This window comes from Notamacropus eugenii, chromosome X, assembly GCF_028372415.1.
Source record: "Notamacropus eugenii isolate mMacEug1 chromosome X, mMacEug1.pri_v2, whole genome shotgun sequence".
In the NCBI taxonomy this organism is placed as follows: Eukaryota; Metazoa; Chordata; class Mammalia; order Diprotodontia; family Macropodidae; genus Notamacropus; species Notamacropus eugenii.
In genome coordinates, this window is record NC_092879.1 from 33,820,886 (window position 1) to 33,838,831 (window position 17,946).

The following is a 17,946-nucleotide window of genomic DNA, read 5'->3' on the forward strand; positions in this document are numbered from 1 at the left end:
ACAGGATGCCACCCCAGGCAGACGTGAAGTCCAGGTTGACCTGCCCATGTCCCTGAGGCCCCTGCTCGTGCTAGACTGGGACATGGTGACCCTCAGGAAGATGCTCTGCAACCTGCCAGCCAAGGTCAGCGCAGATGCCATCTTCTATGAATATGCCACCTTCCCTCGGAAGCACTGCACTAGAGATCAAAGCTGCGCTGTCTGGGGCCTGGTGGCTGTGCTCAAGGAATACTTTAATGTACTCCTAAGCCCCCAGCTGCTTTATGATTTCGAGAGGCCACAGTATGATGAACTGGTGGTCAGCTACCCCTCAAGCCAGATGTGCGAGCTCTATGGAGGTATCCACCTGTTGCGTCTCTTTGAGCATCTGGGCCCAATGCTCACCTGCACTACTCTGGATGACAGCAGCATGAATGTGCTGCTGAGCCATTTGCAAAATTTCCTAGATTATCTGGCCCACAACTCTTCTCTGCTGTTTTTTGAAACCAGCGACTACAAGCCTGCCTCTGAGGACCATCTGAAAGTAGTTGCATAAAGGCATGTTGGTTTGGGCTCCTGCTGCATGAGCATTTCCTGGTGCCAGTAGACTGGCTGTATCAGCCCATACCTTGCCAAAATGATCTGTTCCTGTAATGTGCTTTGGGGGGTTGATGTTTGTTTCTTTAATGTTTTCCTTAACTTCTTCCATGGAGGAAGCCTCTTCTCTTCTTGCAGAACAGTCACTAGTGCTTGCAGCAATGGACATAGAGACTGGAATGCTGAGTGGGACTCTGCCTGCCTGCCTGGAAGACCACATGGCATGCCGGGGACTTTGCATTTGGCTCCAGCACTTAGGACCTGTGGGACTGCTCAGGGACAGAAGACCTTGAGGGAAGACTGTCAATGCCAACGACACTGCCACTTTAACAGGGTAGTCCGGGATAACCAGATAAATGGTTACCTGTTCCTTCTTGCAACATGACCACCCACGTGCTTTGTCCCTCTGTGTCCATTATTGAACTGTTCTGCTGTTTGCTGTGTGGACTCCAATGCGTAATTGAGTGATAAGACAAAAAACACCATCTGCATTGAGGCAAAGTTCCTCCTTCAGAGGACTTTTACAAGTGTCCCAAAATATACTGATTTTCCTGCCCAAAAAAGGTATACATATTTTGATGGTTCTGTGCTTTTAAATCTCAGCACTTAGGACCTATGTGAATGTTGAGTGTCCAAAAACCTTGATTGATGACTGTTGGTGCCAAGAATGTCATCACATTAATGGGAGGGCATAGGGGGTGAGAGTGTTGGATTATCTGGTACGTTGGATGTCTTCTGCCTGCTTATCTCTGTGCCCCAATTGATTCCAATACACATTTACATGATAAGAAAATATTTTCTATACTGACAGATGTCTAAGTTCCTTCTTCAGATGATGAAAATGTTCAGATGCTGAAAATACATTGAATTTTTTCAAAATAAAAAAAATGTGTGTGTTTATTGTTCTGTGAGTGCCAATAGACCCCAGAGATACACCCAGCTATGAAATCAAGTAAGAGTGAGTTTTGCCTTTGCCCTGGTGTTGATACACTCTGACCCCATAAGATTTGGGCCTAGTTCATCTGGGGATTTCCTCTTAGGAATGTGGGGAGGTCTCCCCAAGTGTCTGTAAGGGCCACTCAACCTTGTTCTAAAGCTTCTACTTATTACCTGCAGTAGCCCCAGCAGGGGGTCTAACATCCCGTCCCATGTGCACTCCCTCCAACTTTTGTGGGCCCAAGAAGAAGGGGGTGCTACTGGATATTTGCAAGGACATTATATAGAATCAGGGATCCTGGAGGCCATCTAGCCTTGGTGCACCAGGTAAAGACCCTGAGACAGAGAAAGCCACATTGCTCTTGGCCATAACCCTGGGTTGGAGGCCTCCCCTACCTCGTCTTCCTACACAGAGATCCTGGAAGCATGCATGCACTGATCTCCAGTGTGAGATGCTCACTCACATTCCCCTACATTCTCTAGAAGCAATGGCCCCTAATGAGGTGGACCGGTATTGTGTTTCAGCAGTTCTCCCCTAAGCCTGTGTGCCCTGACCAGCTCTGTCAGGCCTACAGTCCTGTGTGGTTGGCCCAGCAACGGGTCATTCTGGTAGCTCTCAAGACTGTCTGACTTGTCCCTCTTAGGCAGAGGTCCTTAGTTCTGACTTCTAACTTGTCCCTCTTAGGCAGAGGTCCTTAGTTCTGACTTCTAACTAGCTTTGGTCTCTATTCACCTCTTCCCTGACTCAGGGCTCAGGGTTCTACCCCCAAGGTTAACACTTTCCCACTCTGGCTTTTTGGAAGGTTGGGGAAAACTCAGTCTTTTACATTTGCCTTTCCAACTCCTGCCCCTCAGTCCTGCAGCTGCTACACATACACACACACACACACACACACACACACACACACACACACACACACACATATTACTCATATACCTACAGACTACACTGGCACCAGGTCATGCAAATTGCCCTCAGTCCTCAAGACAGTAGGAGGAGGAGGAGAAGTAGGAGGAGGAGCAGGAGGAGTAGGGCAACCAGGTGGTCCTGTGGATGGAGGGTCAGGACTGTAATACGGAAGATTCATCTCCCTGGGTTCAAATTCCAGCCTCAGACATTTACTAGCTGTGGGATCCTGGACAAGTCACTTAATATCTGTCTCAACTTCTCCGGCTGGAAAATGAGCTGCAGACAGAAATGGCAAGCCATTCCAGTGTCTTTGCCAAGAAAACCCTAAATGACTGAACAAGCACAAAGTAGCAGTAGTAGCTAGCATTTATAAAGCACTGAACAACCACAAAGCAGTAACAGTAGTGACAGCTAACATTTATAAAGCACTGATGGTACTGATAAGCACTTTATCATCAGTATATCATTTGATCCTCACAACAACCCTGGGAGGGAGGTACTATTATGATCCCCATTTTATTGATGAGGAAACCGAGGCAGGCAGAGCTTAAGTGACTTTCCCAGGGTCACCAACTAATTAAGTGTCTGAGACCACATTTGAACTCACCTTTTGCTGACTCCAGGTCTGGTACTCCATGCCCTGTAGGACCCAGCTGCCAAGGGCACTAGGAACCCTTTGGTGGAGGGGTTGGAGTAGGCTACCCAACAAAAAAGGGAAAGGAAGCTGGCAGTCCTTTCATGCTCCAATAGTAAATACCTTTCCGTGTGCTGTTACATTGGAGAAGGGAAGCCCTGCTGACTGGGGGGCCTAGGAAAGGCAGTGTGGTGTCATAGAATGGGTTCTGGACCTAGGATCAGGAGGCCTGGGTTCAAATCTCACCTGCTTGTTCTTAATTTATATATCCAGGTCTTGTTTATGTTATTATGGGAAAAAGATACCTTTGAGATTGTGTGGTATGTTACTACTGCTGAAATAAATCTACCACAATGTTGAAATTAGAGAGGCAAAAACTTAGGTTTCATTAGGCTTAAGCATAGGTTCAGCAGGTGGAAAAATAATCCTGAGAAAAAATTAGGATTTTAAAGAGGCTTTTACAGACGAAATTATGCCAGTGGCAGAGAAATAATTCTTTCACATGTTATAATCTTATACATTCTTTCAGGATGTAAAAGGTTTTTTTCTTTTTAAAGATTGCTAAGGCACACAATGGCTACAGCAGCAACCTTGGGGTCAGGAAAACCAGAGTTCAAATGGGGTCTCAGACACTTACTAGCTCTGTGACCCTGGGCAAGTCACTGAATCCCGTTTGCCTTACCAAAAATAAATGAATAAATAAGCAAGCAAAGAAACAGACAGAGAGATTGATGGATAGATACATAGGTAATTAGTAATAGGAAATGAAAGAAGAATATTTCCCATCACAATTTCCCCCATTCTCACGGACATGTTCACATTTGACTATGGGCATATACCTCTGCAGGTAAACGGAAGACCAGGAAATATTACACAAGAGACATATAATGATCATCCACATTAAATAACGCAAGATCTCCTTGATCAGCTTGTTTCTGTTACCTCATTCCAAATGTGCCTTTCATCAGCTTAGGATTATTGTCTAAGAAGCGCTAAGTGCTTGCAAACATTATCCCTTAGCTATTTGGGCACAGACCTCATCATCAGGGCAGGTGCAGGGGTTCTTCCTAGTACATCTGCCTCCCTGGTTCTAACTCACTTGCAGAGGTTGCCAAGGTAAGGTTGCTAAAATCTGCTAGTGATTAGACTTGTGACAATTTAGTAAGGCCTAATATAGCTTTGGAAATTTGGTTTTCCAGTAATTAGTTCATGTGGTGAAATCCAGTTTAAATATAATGGTACTAACCTTATTGACAACAAAGCCACATGAAGAATATTACATTAGAAACCTGCAATTTTTTCTGAAAAGGCAGAGAATTTCAGTTTTTACACACTTGCTCGTTCTATCTTCATTTGAACCCTGTACCTGATATGGACAATGCCATCAAGGGGATGCAGGAAGACTCTTTTAAAGGATCCATAAGGGCCTGACTTGGAAAATAACCCTTTCTGTCTCTTAATATTACTTATTGATATTAGACTACTCGAAAACAGAAAAAAATACAATTCAAAATTTAATTATTATATATAAAATATTTAGACATATATTACATATATAATATATCATATATAACATATTCTATATCATGTAATTATACACAACATATATTTTATGTATTAAAATTAAGTATATATTTGAAAATTATTTATAATTTATATTTTATTACTATTAAAGCAATTTTACATGTAAAATACTTAATCCAATTTTGAGAATTTATTACTGTACACCCCAGTAGAAAGAAAGAAGAAAGTTTTTTAAAAATTCATATATATATGTATGTGTATATATATATATATATATATATATATGTATATATATATATATATATATGTATATATATATATATATATATATATATATATATATATATATATATATATATTCAGTTGAACCTGAAGGATTGTTCAGTACTTTGTTCAATACCTTTTCAGTCTTCTTCTTAATTACCTTCAGAATAAAAGAAAAGTATTTAAAATATACTGTCCATCATGTTTATTTGTCTTTTTGTCCTTGTTCTTAATAGAAACATTTTTGAATACAATCACACACATATAGCATCTGTGCATGTATACAGGTATATGTATGTATATACATGCATATACATATATATGCAGTGTTTCTTAAAAAACAGTCTAATATTGTTGCTTTTCTCAAAGTGAAGTTCACTCTTCCATTAAAATTGGATACTTTTACATAAAATTTGAAACATAACCTTTTTACATCTTGATCATATCAAATCTTTGTTTCACTGTCCACTTTTAGGATCTATCTATCTATCTATCTATCTATCCATCCATCCATCTATCTATCTATCTCATTACAGCGTGCAGAACAGAGGTGGTATTCTACAGATCTGATCTTAATGCTTAAACATTAACAAAGGGATGGTCTGACAAGCTTAAGGACTTATTTATCTAGCTGCGTAGGCTAGGAAGTGGAAAAAATTACTGACCACAAATACTGGATAGGAAAATCAAAACCTTTCATCTTTTTCGTACTTGCACCCTATTGTAGTCCCTGAGAGATATCTGGTTATTGCAACAATAAGGTGAATCATATAGACAACAACAATTTTTACAACTCACCTGCCTTAGTTAGAGAAATTTGCTATGAAAGGAAGGGAGAAGGACATGGGCATAAGAAAATCAAAAGTGTCCCTTCAAGGGCATGAGCTGACCTGACATAAACATAGCAGGATAAAGTTTCTTTAAGGCTATTCGTTTCCATGGAAGACTCAAAGATAACAGTGAATCATGTAGCAAAATTCCACGTTAGTAACAGAATATAATACCTTCCCTGGCTATGGCCTGGCTCAGGATTAGCCAGGTGGAAAAATCTCCTCTTCAGAAAAGAAATAGCACAACAGGGAAACTGAGTCATAAAGCCCTTACCTTTGCCTATGCAAGGTCATCTTCTCAATCTTCACCAGGCACAGAGTTGTAGCATTTCTCTTATGTAGCATCTCTCCCTTTCAGCAGCCCATGTCTTTTCCCTTGAATGACATATTATTGACTTAATGAAAATTCAGAGGATCATACTCGAAATCAAAAGTCAGAACAAGATAACAAAATATAGTCTCAAGAGATTTTATCTTACCCTAAATTAGGATTGGGTACAAATATCATTATTTTACTCATATAAGGATGTACATTCATCCTTTCTAGTTTAAATCCATCCTGAAGCATAATCGTTAGAAATTAAGAAAATAGTCACATTCTACAATTACACACATACAGTGTGTATAATGACACACTTGGGATTTTGCTCAAAATTCAGGAATACTGTGACCCCCTATAAGCTGTCATGCTGACAGATAGCCATATCTGAAGAGATTACATATTAACCCCTAATAAGGTAAACATAAAATCTTTAAATCTAGGGTCTATTAAGATTTAGTTGACTTTAATATATACTGCTCTAGATACAATTTCATAATTTGTATAAGCCATGGCCAAACAGTCTCTCAGATAAAAATTTCCTCTTAGAAATCAAATTTGTAAGTCCCCTCATTTCAACTGTGGCATATCCTAGTTTCTCATTAAACCACTCCATTCCTTTACAGGGGTGGGAAAGCTGTGGCCTCGAGGTGACATGTGGCCCTCTAGGACATCAATTGCTGCCGTTTGACTTAATTCAAAACTCACAGAACAAATCTCCTTAATAAAAGGATTTGTTCAGTCAAACTTGGACTCAGTCAAAAGGATGCACCTGAGACCCTAGAAGTTCACATGTGACCTTGAGGTTGTAGGTTCCTCACCCCTGCTTTAGAATTTCACAACATGCTGTCAGAAAAGCTGATGGAATTTTATGATCCCACCCAAACAGAAACTCCCAACGAACCTGCTAAGTCCCCAAGGAGCTTCACAGTTAAAATGTTAACAAAAAAATCTTAACTTGCAAGTTGTGACTAAATTCTCTATCAGCTCAAGTAATAATCTATCAGCATCCCAATTAAAAGAGAAGTTAATTTTCTAAAGATACAATTACATCACTCTCTAGGTATAGTTTTCAAATTCACAGCATTTCTTATACAATGATTTCCAAAAAATCACAATACAAGAAAAATTAAAAACTTTCAAATAACATGACCAACATCATGGATTTTAAAAACATAAAACCACAGCTATTACCACTCAGATAACATCAATTCCTTTGATACATCAAATCCTCTTACACAGAAAATCACTTAATCTACCTTTCAATTTGACATTCAACAACCAGTGTAGAAGAAATTTGATGCCTTCAGAATTTCCATTCTCATTTCTGAATTTTCTAAAGCATATTGCCTTCTTTAAAGTAAAAGCATATTTATTCTTCAGTGTACATGAGATTTATGGGGGGGATTACAGTCCACTTGACATTGAAAATTATTCTTGCACTACAAGGTGTATATCCATGCACATGATTAGAAAATAATGTTTAATAGTCTTAGATATCTATTTCAAGTAGGAATTTCACTAATAAATACTGTTTGAAAGCAAATATAACTAAGCCAAAAAATAGGAATATAAGATTTTTTAAGAAAGGACATTGATTTACCAACAACAAAGCAAAAAGGAAAGATGACTAAGTGATGGAGGAAGGGGAGAGGCAAGGCTGGGCCTCCTTTGGGAAGGGGGAGCTGAGCTGAGGCCAGGAAGAAGGCAGGGATCACCCCCCACAACAGCTTTCCCTGCTCTGGAGTGTGGGGACTTGCCTCCAGCTCCAGCTGGTTTTCCTGTGGCAGCCAGCACCAACGCTACCTAGGCCACAGCCAGACAAAGCTATTGTCTGAGGCCTTTCCTGAACAAAGAACCTGACCCTGTGTTCTCCCAGCACCTTTCAGAGAATCCCAGCTGTCAGCCAGGTGTTCAGAGGAAAAGGCCTTGCTGGCAGGATGGGCCTAGGAGGAGAGATCCTGAACAAGATGACGTAGGTACAGAGGATTTGCCTTTGCATGACAGTGATTCCCTTCCACATCACAGGGCTGAGGGACTAGGGGACCTCCTCCATCTGGTGAATCCATGTAAAACTTTTTGGTTCTCTCTCTGTCGGAGACAAGAAGTCAGATTTTTCTATGTTTCTGTTATGGGTTGTTTACAGTACTTGATCGTAAAATTTGGGTTAAGATTGTGGCCATAGGCTTTATTTCATCTGCTGGTCAAAACCTGTCTTCTGGGCTTCTACAAAACTTCCCTCAAAATTCTCATTTCACTTCTTATGCCAACTTGCAATGTATCAAAACCATGATGGGGAAAGCCTCGATGTGGAAGGGAGGACTATACAGTATTCTAGCTTTGAAGCAGAGAGACAACTTAGACCACTTAGTCTATGTGCCTCATTTTACAGAAGAGGAAACTGAGGGACCTAGAGCTGGATTGATTGTTTCATTTGACCCATATGCTGCTAGGCTGCAGTCAGTTAATTTAGTCCCAGGCACTGATTTTGTTAAAAGGGGAAAAAAAGGACTGATGTGAGACCACATATAGGTTAGCATGGCCTTGTCAATAGACACAATTTAATCAGGCCCTGTTATCGAAAGGAAAACTGAGGCCTAGAATGCTGAGGTGAATGCCATAGTATCCCCCAGAGGATGGCAGTGAGGGGCACCTCAGACCATGCAGTGCAACACTCTCCTGTTATTGAAAGGGAAACTTGGGCCTAGAAAACAGAAGTGACTAGTGCGAGATCACCCAACGCATGGCAGGGGCCTGTGAAATCAAAGAGTTTTACCTGATGTTGTTACAGAAAGGGAAACTGAGGCTGAGAGGACTGAAGGGTCCTTTTGTAAGATCACCCAGAAAATGGCTAGCCCATGTCAGATCAAGTGGTCCGACCTTCTCCTGTTAATCAAAGGGAACCTGAGTCCTGGATAGCTGACCTGACTGTTGTGAGATCACCCACAGAATGGCAGAGTCCCCTCAGTTCACTTACTTTATTCTTGTCAAGGGACCGAAAGGGATACTGAGGCCTAACAAGCTGAAGTGACTAGTTTGGGATTAGGCATAAGCCAGCAGGCTTCTCTAAGACAATGGAGTCCTTAGCCCTGCTTTCACTGAAAGCCAAAATAAGGCCTAGCAAGCTGGAGTGACTGGTGTGAGATCACCCAAAGGCTACCAGGGCCCTTTCAGCTCATATAATTTAACTCATTGCTGTTGCTGAAAGCAAAACTGAGGCCTAGAAAGCTGACTTTCCTGATGTTAGATACCACGTAGGCTGGGAGGGCACACGACGGTCATATACTTTTACTGAGGCTTTTCACTGAGAAGGAACCTGAGGACCAGAAAGTTTTAGTGACCGTTATGACTTCACCCTAAAGTTGGCAGGCCCCTCTCAAATAACCTGAGATAATCTTAGGTAATCTATACAGTGTTACTGTCACTGAACTATGTCTTCCTCCACCTCCTGCCACCCGTCTGCCTGGTGGACCTTCACTTTGAACAAAGATGTCCCTTTCTATTTTTTCACTGTTAACCTTTCCAGATATGTGGTCTACATGTTTGGCCTCAATTCCCTCTCCACCCACTCATTCCCCTAATACAGGTTCACAAGCTTAGGAAGGACCTCACAGGCCATCTATTTCACCCCCTCCCCCATTACTCAGATGAAGGAACAGGCCAAGAGAACAAGAATAACTTGCCCAATGTCATATTAAGTAACCTACACCTAGAAAGCACACCCCATGCCATCAAGTCTAACCCTCTCAACATGAAATGAAAGAGATTGAAACCAAAAGCACTGTCTGACACAGAATTTGACCTCAGGTGTTTGTGACTGTGAAGTTCAGTGACGATCCCTCATCTTTCCACAATTTCTAAGACTAAAGCCTAAGGCTTTAAGATTTTTCTTCTCTGACTTTGACGCATACTAAAAGATTTGGGCCTTTAGCATCCAACAGCCAAAATGTGGTTTTCTTTCATCATTGTCTCTCCAGCAAGACTTCTCTTAGCACAGAATTAACAATGGAAAATTATACTTTGTTGGGAATCACATTAGCTCTTTTCTACATATAGTAGATTCGTTGTCAATGGTTTTGGAAGCTTTGATACCAGAAAAATGACAACCAATGGCATCATGTCTGATGTTTTCAGTTATTCTGCTCAGGTAGCACAGCACCAATATCAATACCTTTTATTGAGAAATCTATAAAATTTCAGAGATCATGTATTCCATACTCCATCAGTATGTGACATTTTTAAAGTTGGAGAGACAGATTTCCAGGTAATTTAATCATTTTATTAATGAGCCATGTTCTATACCTAATTTGTATTTTTCTCTTTATCATGTTGTTTGGAACACTGATGTGTTTGCCTGCTGTCATATGTGCTGAGCTAGGTGAAGAGGAGATATTAAGTTTTTACCAGACACTGGCAGGCAAAAATCATTCTGAGAAAAGCAGGGCAACAGCACTACCAAGTCACCCTAGGACCCCTCTGGTGCATGTGTGAGTATTGTAGAATGTGAGTTATTTCAGTGATCAGATACCTGCAGAGCATTTTCATCATGTTTGGGAATTATCGGGTGATTTTTTAGAGGCTTTGGGGTGTCATAAACTAAACTTTTATGCAAATCCTTTCAAACCTCTCATTTTATCAAAAGACAGTGATGGGCTCCAGGAATTCTCTTATTCTACATAAATTTTATGTGGAGAGGAAGCCAAAGAATTTCATTCTAGCCAATAAATAACTCTTTAGTGTTTACGAGATGAAACTTTACATTTTGGGAAATTCTTTTCCTTTTAAAATTAAAAGAAATTACTGATCCCTTCCACTTTAGTCTAGAAACATCTAGAGAGGTGAGAATAACCTCTGGAGATGCGAGTATAGGGGCAACAGGATGGAGTGTGTACATTGCTGAACTTGAGGGGTACAAATACTTGAATTCAAATCCAGCTAAAGTCCCTGGCTAGCTGTGTGATCTCAAATAAGTCTCATCAGCTGTCTTGGCTTCAGTCTTTTCCTCTGTAAACTGACTGGGTTATACTGGACTTCTTGGGACTTTCTTTCCATCAAGGACCTTTAGTATGAAAGGGGCAAGTCATTTCCATTCCCTGGATATCAGCTTCCTCCTCTGTAAATTTAGGGTCTATATTAAATGACTCTGAGAGTCCTGCCAGGTATAGACCAGTGATCTTTAAAATAAGTAAGAACAAGTCACTTCACTTCCCTGTGCCCCAGTTTCTTGCTCTGGATAATTGAGAGAAACGATTTTTAATAATCAATGATTTGGGGAGATCCAGAGTTACCCCATTTTTCTAAAGTCCTGATTTCAAAAATTCAATTTGTTCCTAACTGGATGCCTATAAATTTGACAATCTACATGAGATGGATGAATATTTTTTAAAAAAATATAATTTGCCCAGATTAACAGAAGAGGAAGTTGAATACTTAATCCCATCTCAGAAAAAAAAAAATTGATCTCCCTAGTAAAAAGACCTCCAGCATCCGATGGATTAACAAGTGAATTTTATCAAACACTGAAAGAACAGTTAATTCTAATAATATATAGAATATTTGGGAAAATTGATGAAGGAGTCCTACCAAATTATTTTTATGATACAAATATGGTTCTGATACCTAAACAGGGAAGAGCCAAAACAGAGAAAGAAAATAATACACCAATTTCTCTAATGAATATAGATGAATGCTTGAAAACTGATAGTCAGTGGTCTCTTTCCATAATCAAACGTAAAACCATGGAGGTGACTTAATGTTTCAAAACTTTTGGAAAAAGAGTGGCCTGAGACAGGAAAAAAATCAAGCCTGATTGGTTCACAATGAATGAGACAATGAGTAAGTTAATATGAGGAGTTGGGCTCAACGTTTTCAGATCCTCCTGTTGAGAATATGGCTTCATCATGAGACTCAGCCACCTCCAGCAATCTGGACAAAGGAATCCTTCTCTACCCAGACCACTCTGGCCAACCAGAGTGCTTCTGCTTCATGAGCTTCCTTATCCTAAAGCACATTGTGGTTCTGCATGGGCATAGGCTTAATGCTTTAGGGCTGTAATTCACCTGGATTTCATTCTATTTACACTCCAATCAGAGGTAAGGTCTTCTAGCTGGTTGAGGTGCTGCCCAGGATCAGGGAGACTGTTCCCTGAGGATTTGAATATCTCCTTTATCAGCAGAGTCTTCCAGAGACTGACTGACTTATAGGGGTTGGTCTCTGAATGAGGAAAACAGAAAAATCTAATCTTAATTTAATATCTGGTTATGAATATGGTAGGAAAAATAATTTCTCCCAGCAAGAAGATGAGATCTTGAAATAAAAAGTTGGATTGGAATCCTACGTTCTCTACTGAGGGCAACGCATATAGCTAGAGACTCACTATCTGATTTTGCATACTCCCAGGGTTATTGTTTAGGTTTTGCTGTGTTTTGTTTCTAAGTGTCCCTGCATAGGGCAGCTAGTTGGTGGAAACAGGGCTTGGAGCCAGATAGATCTCAGTTTAAGTCTGGCCTTATATAATTACAATGTGACTCTGGGTAAGTCACTTAACTCTTATTTGCCTCAGTTCCTCATCTGGAATATGGTAATACATTGGAGAAGAAAATAGCAAACCACTGCAGTATCTTTGCTAAGAATACTTCACGGATAGAAGTCTATGGCATCACACAAATTTGAGCATCACTGAGTAACTGCACAGCAGCACCCCTGGGCAACTGGACAAATATTTCCCTGAATGTCTGATTTCTTACTGGTAAAGTCTCAGTCAAACATGATATTTCTTTCATAAATTTCCTTCAAAACAAAGAGTAGTCTTTTTTTGCATTTATGTCATCACAATTTTTGACACTTTTGGGTGGGTAACATTAAGACTTTATCCACGTAACCACATTGGAGGGTAAAACCTGCTCCCCCCACTGCTATGAAGTCTTTTGCCATACTGGATGACTTCTGATATTATGGAGAGTTTCACAGATAATTCTGAGGGTGATGATTCAGTCTCAATTCATATTGACCCTGAAGGAATTCCATACTCTATTCCTTTCATAAATTTACGATTTTATTCTGCGTGCTTAACCAGAAAGGTATTGGGGGTGTAAGCTCAGTTCCATGTGGACAGTCTCGGGCAGGTAAAAGTGAGGACTTCTAAACCTTAGAGTTCTCATGAGGCCCCCCAGGGAACAGCTGGGAATTGAGGTGTGAGACCGGGCTATCTCGTGCATTTCCGCCTCTTCCCGTGGGAAACGTGCTGGGAGAGAGCATCCCCGCCCTCGAGATTGGCCCGGGGTCTGAGCACACCTATTGTTGTCTAACAGGCACGGTATTCAGGTGCAAACTATGCGGCGGGAGAGCTTAAGTAGGGTCAGGAAAGCCTGAAGGCACTCTTAGCGCTGAGGGGCCCTTAGAGGACAGAAGGCCCCTCTTCCCTCTCTCCTCTCTTCTCTCTTCCCTCTCTCCCTCTTCCACTCCCACTTCCACTTCCATTCTCTTACTGTAAGATCTTTGCCTCCTTGGGAGATTTCTCTCTCCTCAGGAAGAGTTCCCCCTGCACATGTAACCAAGACCCTGAATAAAGCCTAACCCTTGTTCGACTCTGGAAAGTCTCTTCTCTCATACGTTTATCTGGTTTGGCCAGCCGAAGACCTGCGATAGGTAAGGTAAGACTCGGGTAGCCCTTAGGCCTCTAGGCCTGACAGAAAGGAGCTATAACATGGGATAAAATTTAATAAAAACATGGTTTAAAACGAGTCGCTGACTTGGACACTAGATGACAGACTAGAAATGCGATATCTGCACTGAACACAAAGCAGGGATCTCCATTGTATAATATATTCCTACTCTGGTCTAAAACTTTGATTACACTGCAATATTCTGTCTGTCCACAAGATGACACCGAAGGCTGCTAAATTCTGCAATGTTGAGCTGTGAGAAGACATTGCTATAATATTCTCCAATATCTTTCTTTTTTTCACCATTAGATGTCAGGAAAAGACTGTGACATCAGCTCCAATGGCACTCAGTCAAAAAATATGTATTAAAAGCCTACTCTGGGGCACACACTGGGGTTTTGTGAAATGGATGAAAAATTACAAAAATGTAATTTGCCCAGATTAAGAAAAGATGAAATAAAATACTTAAAAAACTCTACTTTGGAAAAAGAAATTGAACAAGCCATCAACGAACACCCTAAGAAAATATCACCAGGTCCAGATGGACTTACAAGGAAATTCTATCAAACATGTAAAGAACAATTACTTCCAGTACTATATAAACTATTTGGGAAAACAGGCAAAGAAGGAATCCTACCAAATTCTTTCTATGATACAAATATGGTGCTAAGACCTAAACCAGGAAGAGCCAGAAGAGAAAAAGAAAATTATAGAACAATTTCTCTAACACATATACATGAAAAAGTTTAAATAAAATATTAGCAAAGTGATCACAGCCACTTACCATGACGATAATACACTATGACCAGGTAGGATTCATACCAGGAATGCAGGGCTGGTTCACTATTAGGAAAATCATCAGCATAATTGAGCATATCAACAATGAACCTGAAAGAAATCGTATGATTATCTCAGCTGATTTAGAAAAAGCATTTGACCAAATACAATACCCATTCCTTTTAAAAACACCAAGAGAGCATGGGAATAAATGGAGTCTTCCTTAAAATGGCAGCATCTAAAACCATCAGCAAGCATCATATGTAATGGGGATATGCTAGAAGCATTTCCAATAAAATCAGGGGTGAAAAAGAGATGTCCATTATCCCCCCAGTTATTCAATATTGTACTAGAAAGGTTAGCTTTAGTAAAGAGAGAAGAAAAAGAAATTGAAGGAATTAGAATAGGCAAAAAAACAAAAAGTTATTACTCTTTGAAGATGAAATGATGGTATACTTAGAGAATCCTGGAGAATCAAATAAAAAATTACTTGAAATAATAAATTTAGCAAAATTGCAGGATATAAAGTAAATCACCAGCACTTCTAAGTACAACTAACAAAGCCCAACAGTAAGAGATTGATAGAGAAATTCCATTTCAAGCTACTGTAGATATTGTAAAATACTGGGAAGTCTATATGTCAAAATGAACCCAGTAACTATATGAACACAATTACAAAACATTTTACACAGAAATAAAGTCAGATCTAAGTGAGTGGAAAAATATCAGTTGCTCATTAGCTGAGCTAATGTAATAAAAATGACAATTCTACCTACATGAAATTATTTATTAAGTGTAATACCAATCAAACTACCAAGAAATTATTTTATAGAGCTAGAAAAAAATAACAAAATTCATCTGGCAGAACAAATGGTCTAGGATATTAAGGGAAGTAAAGAAAAGAAATGCAATGGAAGGTGGCCTAGCTATACCAGATCGTGAATTGTGTTATAAAGCAGCAATCATGACAACTACTTTGGTAGGGGCTAAGAAAAAAAGTGGTGGATCAGTGAAATAGGTTAGCTACACAAAACACAACAGGTCACAACTACAGCAATCTACTATTTGATAATTCCAGCTTCTGGCAAAACTGCTGGGAGCCAGAGCCAAGATGGTGAAGTAGAAGCTGGGACCTGCCTGAGCTCTTCCCCCAAACCACTCAAAATACCGGTAAAAAATTGTTCTAAACAAATTCTAAAGCAGCAGAAGCAAGAAAATGATGGAGGGAATCAGAAGTGCAGCCCATGACAATCTGATAGGCAGACAGAAAGGGTTTGCATCAGGTTTGGAGCAGAGCACATGCCAGCATGGGTTGTATGGGCACAGATGCAACTGAAGCAAGCCTCAGGGTGCTAAATCACTGGCAGCTGTAGTGTTTTCCACACTTCTAAACCCACAAGCACCAAAGACAGCTTCAAATGTCAGTGGGAAAGCTCTTTCACCTGGTTGAGAGAGGAACTTGGTCTGGCCCCAGCCCCAGGGCAGCAGCAGCCACTGCTGCAGTGGCAGCTCCTTCTCAAGCTCTCAGCCTACAGAAGGTGGGGGAATCTAATAGCTGATCGAGGTCACAGTATTGAGTCCTGGGGTGAGGCAGAGCACTGGAGTGGCAGAACTGGTGGTGGTTATGGCGAGGGAAACCTACTCTCAGTTCCAGGGAAGAAAAGAGAGCTTATGGTTGCTCACACACCACAATACAGACCAAGAGAGAAGCAAACACCTTGCCTGCCTTCATATCACTTTGGAGGTACTGAAACTTTACAGGTCCCTAGAGATATGTCTGGAAACAGCTGTGGAAAACCCTGAAACCTGGGGCAGTACACCCTCCACTTAACAGAAAGCTCAAAAATCAAGTCATTAGCTGAGAAAATGACCAAAAAGGGGAAAAATAAGACTATAGAAGGTTCTTTTCTTGGTGAAAAGGAACTTTCTTCTGACAAGGAAGATAACAGCATACATCCAGAGGAAAACAACAAGGTCAACTATCCTACATCCAAAACCTGCAAGAAAAACATGCAATGGTTTCAGGCCATGGAAGAGCTCAAATATGATTTTGAAAATCAAGTAAGAGAAGTAAAGGAAAAATGTGAATGGAAATGAGAGTGATGTAAGAAAATCATGAAAAATAAGTCAACAACTTGATTAAGGAGACACAAAAAAATGCTGAATTTAAAAAGTCTCACCTAAATGGCAAAAGCGAAGCAAAAAGCCAATGAGGAGAACAATGGTTTAAAAAAGGAGAAATGGCCAAATGGAAATGGAGGTCCACAACCTCCCTGAAAACATAATTCCTTAAAAATTGGAATGGGTGGAGCTAAGTGGTACAGTGAGTGAAATACTGGTCCTGGAGTCAGGAGGACCTGAGTTCAAATTTGGCCTCCAACACGTGACACACTTACTAGCTGTATGACCTTGGGCAAGTCACTTAACCCCAATTTCCTTACCTTTCCCCCCTACAAAAAGCAAAACAAAAAATAGAATGGAGCAAATGGAAGCTAATAACTTTATGAGACATCAACAAATAATAAAACAAAGTCAAAAGAATGAATTAAATAGAAGACAATGTGAAATATCTCACTGGAAAAACAACTAACCTAGAAAACAGATCTAGGAAAGACAATTTAAAAGTTATTGGTCTGATGGCCATTTTGTGTTTCCTGAAATAATGACAACCATGATCCAAAAAGAAAAGCATAACATCATCTTTCAAGAAATTATCAAGGAAATCTGCACTGATATTCTAGAACAGGGTAAACTCGAAATGGAAAGATTTCATGGATCACCTCAAGAAAGAGATCCCAAAAGGAAAACTCCTAAGATCATTATAGCCAAAATCCGGAGTTCTTATGCCAAGGAGAAAATATTACAACTAGCCAGACAGAAACAATTTGAAAGACAATCAGTATAGCAGAGGATTTAGCAGCTTCTACAGTAAGGGATTCGAGGGCTTTGAGTACTACATTCCATAAGTAAAAGAAACTAGGATTAAAATCAGGAATCACCTACCCAGAAAAATGGAATTTCAATGACCTGGAGGGCTTCCACACATTCTTGTTGAAAAGACCAGAAATGAATTGAAAATTTGATTTTCAAGTACAAGAATCAAGAGAAACATGAAAAGATAAACAGGAAAGAGAAGCCAGAAGGGACTCATTAAACTTGAACTGTTTACATTCCCACATGGAAAGATGATATTTGTAGCTCATGAGACCTTTCTGAGTATTAGGGTACTTAGAAGGAATATATATGTGTGTGTATACATATATACACACACAAATATAAACACATGAATATACATATATATACATATACACATATATACATGTATGTAAGTGTGTATGTATTTGTGTAAGTGTATATGTGTGTAGGTATATGTGTATATATGTATACTGTATATACATATACATACACATATATACACATTGCATATATACACATATACTTACATAGATGGATAGAAAAATAGATAGACAGATAGACAGACAGACAGACAGACAGACAGACAGATAGATAGA

At 39.9% G+C, this 17,946-nt stretch overlaps 1 protein-coding gene across 25 annotated transcripts in view; it reads right to left on the reverse strand.

The window, feature by feature from the left end:
• Positions 1–17,946, reverse strand: part of LOC140516445 (uncharacterized) — a 269,830-nt gene that overhangs the window by 202,549 nt on the left and 49,335 nt on the right. For 19 of the 25 annotated variants that reach the window (XR_011971366.1, XR_011971367.1, XM_072627426.1 and 16 more), the window contains 2 exons: positions 14,442–14,545; positions 5,949–6,049 (listed from right to left, as the gene is read on the reverse strand). The gene's annotated coding sequence lies outside the window, so the exon portion shown is untranslated. Of the gene's footprint in view, positions 1–4,902; positions 5,005–5,948; positions 6,050–12,052; positions 12,207–14,441; positions 14,546–17,946 lie in introns of those variants that run through there. The other 6 variants (XM_072627424.1, XM_072627425.1, XM_072627422.1 and 3 more) reach the window with 3 other exon arrangements.